This window comes from Mangifera indica, chromosome 17 (assembly GCF_011075055.1).
Source record: "Mangifera indica cultivar Alphonso chromosome 17, CATAS_Mindica_2.1, whole genome shotgun sequence".
NCBI lineage: Eukaryota > Viridiplantae > Streptophyta > Magnoliopsida > Sapindales > Anacardiaceae > Mangifera > Mangifera indica.
The window spans coordinates 10000001-10010374 of NC_058153.1; positions in this window are offsets into that span (position 1 = coordinate 10000001).

Consider the following 10374-nt stretch of genomic DNA (forward strand, 5'->3'; position numbering starts at 1 on the left):
TATGACATTTCTAATAATCAAGATGTCATCAACATACAATACTAGAAATACAATCATGTTTTCACTAACCTTTTTATATACACATAGTTTATCTTCATTTTGTATGAATCCAAACTCACAAATAGCTTCATCAAAATGAATATTCTAGCTTCTCAAAGCTTGCTTAAGTTCATAAATGAACTTTTCCAACTTGCATACTTTATCTGCCTATCCAACAAGAATGAAACCATCATGTTGCACCATATAGACATCATCTACAAGGTTACCATTTAGAAAAGCAATCTTGACATTCATTTGAAAGATTTCATAGTCATAGTATACAGTTATAATAAGCATAATCCTAATAGACTTAAACATAACAACCAATGAAAAGGTTTCATCATAGTCAATGTTATATTTTTAAGTGAAATCTTTGGTAACCAGTCATGTTTTATAGGTATGCATGTTATCTTTCATGTCAGTTTTCTTTTTGAAAACCTATTTGCACCCAACAAGTTTTACCTCTTTAGGTATATCCACTAAAGTCTATACTTAGTTCTAGTACATAAAGTCTATTTTGGATTTCATGACATCCAACCATTTATCAGAATTTAGACTTAAAACAACCTAATTATAGGTTTCAGGTTTGTTATCATTGATGACTAATATATCGTCATACTAAATCAAGAGAAAACCAAATCTATCTGCCTTGTGACATACTCATATAGACCTACATAGCTATTGTATGCATTGAGGTTATTCCATTTAAAGTAAAGGAACTTCCTTATCATGATCGACCATTTATAATAGCATATCGTCCTTTCTAATATCTATGGTATCTTGTGGTTTAAGAACTTCGTCTAGTTCCAGTCTCCTCTCATTGGTTCTCTTGAGAATAAATTATTTCTTAAGAATACATTAGTATGAGCAACAAAGACATTTTACTCTTTTTGGTGGCAAAAAAAGTATCCTTTAGTAACCTTCGAGTAGTCTACAAAGACATACTTTATATACTTTGCGCTTAGCTTGTTTAAAGTCAATTTCTTGACATAAGTTTCATACCCTAAATCCTTAATTAATTTAAATTACATTTTTGCTGAGTTTATAACTCTTATGGAATTTTATCCCAACACTTACATGGGACATGGTTTATTGTAAAGATAGCAATTTTTAAGGAATAACCCCATAAATACATGAGTAAATCAGTAAAACTCATCATAGACTTGACCATTTTCATCAATATCTCATTCCTCTGTTTCGATACACCATTATATTATAGAATATTAAGAGGAATGAGTTGATATACTATGCCATTTTCCTTTAGATATGGTTTGAATTCAGTACTTAAGTATCCACCCCCTTGATCACTTCAAAGCATTTTAATGTGTTTCCCAAGTTACTTTTCTATTTCAATCTTGAATTCTTTGAATTTATTAAATCATTCAGACTTGTGTTTCATTAAAAACACAGTCATATCTACTAACATCATTAGTAAATGTGATAAAGTAGGCTTTGTCATATCTATTATGTACTATTATAGGCCTACATATATTACTATGTATGATCTTTAATAGTTCAATTACTCTTTCACTATGTTCAATGAAGGGTTTTTTGGTCATCTTACCCAATAGACATGATTTATATTCATCATATGATTAAAAGCCAAATGTTTGCAAGACTCTTTGTTCAAGAAGTCTTGATATACGTTTCAGTCCTATGTGACCTAGCTTGCAATGCCACAAATATATAGTATTTAGATCATTCAACTTCAATTGTTTATTATTTTGCATATTAAGAATTTTATTATCCAATTTCAGAATACATAAACTATTATGTAATTAAGCTATTTCATAAAGAATATTATTTAAGCTAATGGTTATAATACCATTAGCAATAAAAAGTAAATATTTCTCTTTGTCTAAAACAAACACAAAAACTAGGTTTCTAAAAACAAAAGGAAAATAATAATAATGTTTTAATTCTAAAACTACCCTAGTGGACAACCTAAGATAATAAACACATACGATTAATATAGTAACACGTGTTTTATTTCCAACACATAAGCTAACCTCTCCTTTGGCAAGCAATTTACTCTATCATAGTCCCTGCATGTTAAACAAATATGAGAACCACATCATGTGTCTACAACCCAAGATGAATAAGGAGATTAGTTTATTTCAATGACAAACATACTTGAAGTAAAGACTTCAGCTTCTTTTTTCTTCTTGTTCTTTAGAAAGGTCTTTTAATGTCTCCTTTAGTGACTTGACTTGCCTTGCCACAGTAAAAGCAACCTTTCCATTCTCTATACCACTTGTAGATTGAGTAGTAGTATCAACTTGCTTATTCAGTTTAGGCTTGGGCTTAGCCTTAGCCTTGCCTTTGCCTTTAGCCTTTACTTTTAATACCTGGGCTTTCAACCATAATTAGATTAGTTGAAGCTACCTTTCGTATTTCTTGTTTAGCCTGTCTGAGCATATATAGTAACTCCTTAAGGGTATTCTCTTTTTTGTTTAGGTTAAAATTCATAATGAAATTAGGCCATGATTTATGAAAGGATTTCAACACCAATTCAATGGCAAACTCATTATCTATGATAGAGCCTAAGCTTGCCAATTGTTCAATGTAGCTAATCATCTTGACCATATAAGGGCCAACTTGTCCACCCTTAGAGAGTTTACAATCAAACAATGTATTTAACACCTCATATCATTTACCACTCATACAAGTGCTATATAAGTCTAAAAAATATGTAAGTATAGATTGCACATCCATTTTCTCATGTTATTTATGAAGCTTAGGTGACATGGAAGTCAACATGAGAGATTAAACTTCCATAAAGTCATCAAGATACTTATTAAAAGTATCATTTTTTTACTGGGTGGCATCGAAACAAGACTTAGGGGGCAATAACCCCTCAAGAATATACAACTTTTTCTCTTGACATAGAATAATCCGAAGATTTCTATGACAATTAGTAAAGTTGTTCCCAGTGAGCCTATTTTGAGAATTGATCGATACATTAGGTTTGATATAGTGATCATATGATCTACAATTTATAGATAAAAGAATCAATAATTTTATTTAATTATTAATATTCATTTTAATTATGGATTTAATAATTAAAATGCTTCCACTATTTTCCTCAAACTAATAGCCCTCATTATTGAACTCAAGAAGTTCTTATGAACTTCCTAGTGGATTGAGACCTCATCGCATTAATTCTCCCTTTTCACTATAGCGAACAAGTTCAAATTAATCAAATAAGTAAATTTTAAATTAATCATTGAAAACCCACGATCTCAAATCAGGTGTTACCCTAACAAAATATGTGAGCTTAAACGTGACTCTTAGTATCAGTAAGGTAGATACTACATATCTTATTACATCGACAAATGCATTCCCTAATCATGCCTCTAACATACTTCATCTTCGTTTTGGCAAACAAACAAAGTACATTAGTTAAGTTGAGCCTAATATGATCATCACCTAATTTTTCACCTGCTAAAAATGTACTCTTCATTTTGGCAAACAAGGTTCCAACAAATATGGTCTTAATTAAGGCATCTTGTTGAAAGACACTAATTAAATTTTAGACTTAATATTTAAGTTGAGAGTTTTATTATTTAGTCTTATCATATTTTAGCCACACGTTAGGTGATATTTATAAAATAAAACCTACATATACATTCTACAACATAAAATTAAATATATCAGCACACAACCATAACTAATGTCAAGCCCCTCAAACTAAGAGAAATTTGACCAATCAACCTAGGTTTTTATCTTTGAGTCTTCGGATCTGTCCTTTCATCTCTAATCTTCAATTATTACATGAGTTTATTTTCTAGTTACAGAATTTTAAGAAAATAAAAACAATCTAATCTAAAAGAAGAAAAAGAATAAAGGCAGGGTATGCAAACCTTATTTACGAATTACAAACCAAGAAATAAAATTTTAAAAAAACCATAAAGGTTCTTTGTTTATGTACTAGGTATCATGCATACATACATCCATGCAAATACATACCAATTAAAAATTAAAAATTTTAATTATTATTATCCCAAGTCTCAAATTATAAAACTAAAAAAAATCTTAATTCAATCCAAATTTGACAAAAACATGACTAAATCGTAACTTTTAACTTTGTCAGATATGTAGGTATGATATCTAATTATGCATATGGAATTCACCAATACTCTAGAACATTTCACAACTTGGGCATTATTAGAAACACCAAGGTGACTAGCACTAAGAATAGATGATGGTTGGACAAAAATTAGTCCAACCGTGTAAAACATATGATGCAAAGCACTAAGAAAGAGTCATGGTTAGACCAAAAATTGGTCCAACCGTGTAAAACACATGGTGCCAAAGCACTATGAGACAAGCATGGCTAGACTAAAAATTAGTCTAACCATGCCATACATATGGTGCCAAGACACTTGAAATAGTTATGGCTGAACCAAAAACTGGTCCAATCATCCTTTACGCTTTAAATACCAATCTCAACTTTATAGGTTTTCCATTGATGGAAAATCCATAAAACCTCTTGGTTTTTAGTAGCTTATCATTGGAGTGAAGAGTACAACACGTAAATTGTACTCACTCCAATGACAACCCTCGAATCATGCAAACAACAAAACTCAAAGACAATTTTGTGTAACAGTATGAAACCTAGGCATTCAACCAAAATAAAACCTAGATATATCAACAAAAATCAAACAAAAATAAGGAATCATAGCTCAATAAATTAACACAGTTTACATTGTACATGATATTTAACAAATTGTGCAACAACACGATTACACATCATCTTTACAATTTTAACTAGTTTTGATTAATCCAATTGCATACAATCAATATATAAAATTAATCAAAATAATCAACAAGTATAATTTTCATGAATATATGCTAAATGGTGGTTGTGATACCACTATAGGGTTTTTAGGACACCAATAATCAATAGCACAAAGAAATTTGAAAATTTAAAAATCGTACAAACCTGAAAACCCTACCAAGATTACCATTTTAAATATACATTCATAAATATGAAAAAACACTTATAGGGTGTTTTAAGTTTATAACTACTTTGATAACTTATTCAACCTTCACATGGTAAGAGAAAGAACATTATCCAACCATCATGAGATGACGCCTTAGTATCCACCAGAGCACAAATATGATAAAGGAAATCCAAACAAAGAGGTTGTTAGGACTCTTGATTGGATTCACTATTTAGGCAGAAGGAGAGAAAGAATGAGTTAGCGACAGCTAAGGTTTCACTCCTTTTTCTGGTCTCCCAAAATATATGAATGATTATGCCTTATATATATATGTGTGTGTGTGTGTATGTGTGTGTGTGTGTGTGTGTGTATGTATGTATGTATGTTCAAGTGTCTGAGCTTTATTAGAATTATAAACATGCAAGACATCCTTTAACACATAAATGCACGACTAGCATGTAAACATACACAGTTGACATATTTCAAGCATTGCATAAGTGGACATTTTTTTCTCTAACCGTACATGCCTTTGTTTATTTATTTATTATATTTTTCTTTTCATGGTACAAGTCGTGCCATGTATTTACATGGCCAGCACCATGACCATTAAGTGCACAATTGGTACATTAAAGTGCACGGTCATACACTTCTGTCAAGGCATAGTCAAACTGAGTCATCTTAACCCATTAAGAAACCCAGCCTATTTATAGTCTCTCTCACTTTCTTAAACACCAGGACTATCAAAAAACAATTAACTCTTCTAAGTTTGATTCAACTTTTATATGTGTGTAACTTATAAGCTTTCTATTGAACTAGTAGTGTCCAAATTCAAGGTGAATCTAAACATAGATCAAGATTGGCCTCTAGCAAAATATCATGGCTATCCGGACGATAAAATGTCAACAAACATCTCTTAAGCTTTTACAACATCACAGTCACATGTAGTGCAATCCTTTGGTCAATCAATATCTCTCGAGACTAAGACATAGAAATGTGTCTATCTTAGTGATTCCTCCTATAAACTGATACACATCAATGACTAACATAGATTAGGTTACAACCTTTTCCCGTTGTGGTCACAGATTCAAGCTATCATAAATGTCATTTAGTATTCTCATATAAAATATCTTTCCTTATACTCAAAAGTGATAAATCTTGTATCAATCAACCATAGTCTCCATGTATCTCAAGATATGGTCAATTACTACCTTTATAGTTACCCTGATTATGATGATAAGTTAGATAATGTCAAACCATATCGATCCTTACATGAGACAATCTAGCAACCTCAAGTTAAAGGATCATATGCACTTATGATATTTAAAGGATTTATTCCATAGACACTAGAGCAACCATTTATATGGATATCCTCTGGTTAGGTCAATTTGATGAACATGTCTAAAACATGCACACATGTGTTGAACCAAACTATCTACAATAGTTTTCGATATGTGAGAATTATCACCACTTTTGGTGGGATTGCTCAACATTATGATAATCCCTTCATTATTAAACGTGCCCTTACTCATTGTAATGTCAAGGTTGCAGACGTTTCTAGAATAGCCACTAAATGTGTACATAGAGTTCTCATGACTAATCATCTGATCCTCTTGTCATAGTTCTATCGTCATAAAGTTATGTTATTCGTATGATCATATAAATAGACAATATATGAATTGAATAACAAGCAATCATTTATTAATTATTAATAAAAAATTACATCCACAAATATCAAATTTGATTAGTTCTAAGACACCTAACCAATAGTATGCCCATGCATTTTATTTTTTATGCTCATACATTCATGTAGAACAAAGAATTTAACCAACCAGAAGGTCTAACCAAGGTTGACTTCATCTAAAAAGTAGCTATATACACTTGTACAATTGGTACATACACCTATACATACCTTTATTTCAAGAGAAATAAGTCATTTTTGGATGTCAATGAATACTTCTCCAAATTCAATGGTCATATCAACCTTTCTAGCCATTTAAGCCTATAAATTCAAATCTCTTTGAGTTGGAAAAGGTTTAAGATCATTCATGTGAAAACTGTACACTTCTTCTTTAAAAAAATTCTCTTCAAAGCCTATAACTCAAATAATTTAGAGCAATGTTGTACTTTATATATTGTATCAGCCTTTGAAAAAGCATTCTTACTTCTTATTATTTATATTCAATCATTATTTTGTATTAGGCGTAATCTCGGATTAACTAGTTTATTTGGTCAATATCTCAAAGAATGAGAATTAATCTTTCGCTTGAAGAAGTGGCAGTAAGAGACTTAAGTCGAAGAGATCCAAACCACTATAAATCTTAAGTGTTTCTTTCCCTCTCTCTTTACTCTATCTTCTTTAATTATGTTGTGTGATTTTGATTAATTATTTGTGTAAAAGTTTTCAATTTGTATTTAGTTTTCAATATTCTTGTTCATCCCTATCTATGATTATATTAGCCATTAAGGTGTTTTTTATGTTAATTCATACAAAAAACTTGAACTAGAGTAGCCCACAAAGTAATAAATTGGCTCAATATCAAACCTTATTGTTATTGTTGCTAATGTTCTAGAAATTTATGTAGTCACAGTACATGAAAAAGGAAGTAAAAAGTCCAAAATTTCTAGAAAAACAAAACGCAATATCTTAAGGGATGAGATATCTGGCATTTATCTCAAACTCATTTGCCATTAAAGGTTTGGAAGCAAATGCTTTGTTATGGTTATAATTTAATTTCAATACGGGAGCCTTTTTATTTTTATTTGTCATTTTTTTTTTTTGGTTTGTATGATGTATGGTAATATGGAATCAATGGTTATATTATTAGGAGGAAGCGAAAGTTATAGGAGAAGAGATTCAATTATTTTGGCATTTCAAGATATCAAAAAATACTAGTTTTGGAGTTTGATGATTCAATTTATGGACTTCGTACATGGTAAAGATCCAATGGCCTTATCTTAATTGGAAGTTTTAGTGTTCAAAAATTATTTTTCAAGATTGTGTGGTTGAAATTTTGATAGAGGTTAATCTTCTTTGTAGTGTTTGAGGGTTTAGGCTTCATTTGAAAAGAGGTTCCAATAACCGTTCTCTTCAACTCCTTAACATATCCACCACCAGGCCTCTGTTGTTGTTACATGATGAAGCAATAGAAAATCTACTTTTCATTCTCTCGTCTCGCCAAAGAATATTTGGCAAAAAATTAAAATTTTCTCCTCTATCTCTTCCCTCTATCGAATTGCACCCTATCTTTCCCACTCTTTGAACTTTTCTCCTTAAATGGTGACTAAAACAAAACAAACATGATTAAAGAATAAAAGAGAATTGCAGCAGGCTTGTAAAGGATGGCAACGTGGAGAGAGATGGAAAAAGATAAAATATCGGGAGAAATATAAAAAACAAAACAGCTATTAAATGCTTTTTTTTTTTTTTTGTCCTTTCATTAACTTAACAAATAGAACTAATAAAATTTACTAAGATAACCAAATGATGGGTGGAGAAATGGACTTTTCAAACTTAGAGGTGAAAGATTGTCATTTCAATAAACCTTGGGTAGGACATAGTAATTTGAGTTGTTTATTGATATTAACTTTCTTAGTACAATAATTATATTTATTTATTTATCTTTTTTTTTTTGTGAAATTTAATTGGCCATTTTAACTAAAATAACCCTATTTTTTCCCTGCCTATGTCATTTGAGCCTACTTTTTTTTGTTATACCTTCTAGCCAAAACCTAGATTTTATACCCTTACCACTAATCTTAAGAATCTCCGCTTTCTCCTTAATTTTTCATTCAAAGAACAAACACAATTACACACAAAAAACTGCATGTACTTTCTCTTACAAGATTTTTGTATTGCAAGTAAGTTTTTTTTTCTTAGTCTACATCAAATAGTAGAGCTTTTATGTTGTTGTGTTAATGTTCAAAATTTCAAGCATATAATAATGAAATCTTGGTGTTTTTGGTGGAATGTGTTGTTTTTTGGTACTTTTGAACTTAAATTAGTTACATAATTGTTAGACAAGCATTATCTATTATTAGCATCAAAGTAGAATAAGTTTAGTATTAAGATCAAATGAATACAGAACTGTGGTTTTCTTAGAAAATGGTATGCATTTTTTCAGTGTGTGTATATGTGATGTACGTTTATGCGACTGTGCAAGTAGGCATTTTGTATCAAAACTGAAAATTTCAAACTGTTAGAGTTTATTTAAATATGTAATAAATCCAGGGTAAATAATTTAGAAACTGTAAATGACCATGTTTATTTATGTAGCACCAGGAAAAATCATTATAAAAAATTATTGAGGTTATATTTTGCTTGATTTGGTAGGTAATGGGTTATTGAAGCTGATACAACTTTAAAATATGAAGGTGGTGTTTAGAGATGGTGTTTAGTTAAGTCAAAAACCAATTACGACAACTTAATAGACATTATCTGTTCTCAATTAGACATCAACTAAAGTTATAATGATATATAGTTGTTTATACAAAATGCAAGCACACTAAATGCTTTCCCTTATCAAATTTCGAGATGATTGCAATGTTTAAGTTTTGATGAGGTTATCCAAGGGACAGAAAAGGTAAGCAACAAATCTTGTTGTATGTATAAGCCAAAAAGAAATGATAACCGACTATGAACAACAACATCTCAAAGGACAACATAGGGTGGACCTATCCTCGGGCATGGACAATATTCACTCTTTAGATGATATAAATTTGAAGACACAACCATGAAATGTGTGTCAAGAAAATAATAAGGGGAATATGAACTTCCATGATGGTTTTAAGGTTGGTGTAGGGTTGATTTCAACCGTGTAGGATTTGGTTCAAGGTGAAAAGGCAAAGAAAGGAGAACAATTATGGGGTATTATAACATCCCTCCCCATAAATATTGCTCTTCAAAGGAGAAATGTTATAAATAAATATTCAGAGTATCTATTTTAAAAAACTTTACATGAACTCGTCACTAAAAGTGTTCAAAAATTATTCTGAGAAACTAAAAATTTGGAAGCGAACAAAAGATGTATATATATCACATATGAAACCACATCTAAAAAGTATCTGAAAATATGGAGTAATCATATACAACTGTATAACCGTATGAAGAAGGTCAAAAGTCAATAATAACATATGGTTGTACACATGTAACTAGAGATAATATGCTTCAGTCTGGATTTATCTTTACTGACTTAACTCTGTGTCGTAGTTATCTCGATCACTTGTACCTGCAATCATGAAAGAAAAGGAAATAGAGTGATTCAAGTTTGGTTCAAGTTTGGCTTGAATTTATAGTTTAAATCCATGACTCGAATATGTGGTTTAGATTTTATTCAAATTCATGACTCATTGACAAATCGACATCATTTAATAATTACTTAACATAATTCAA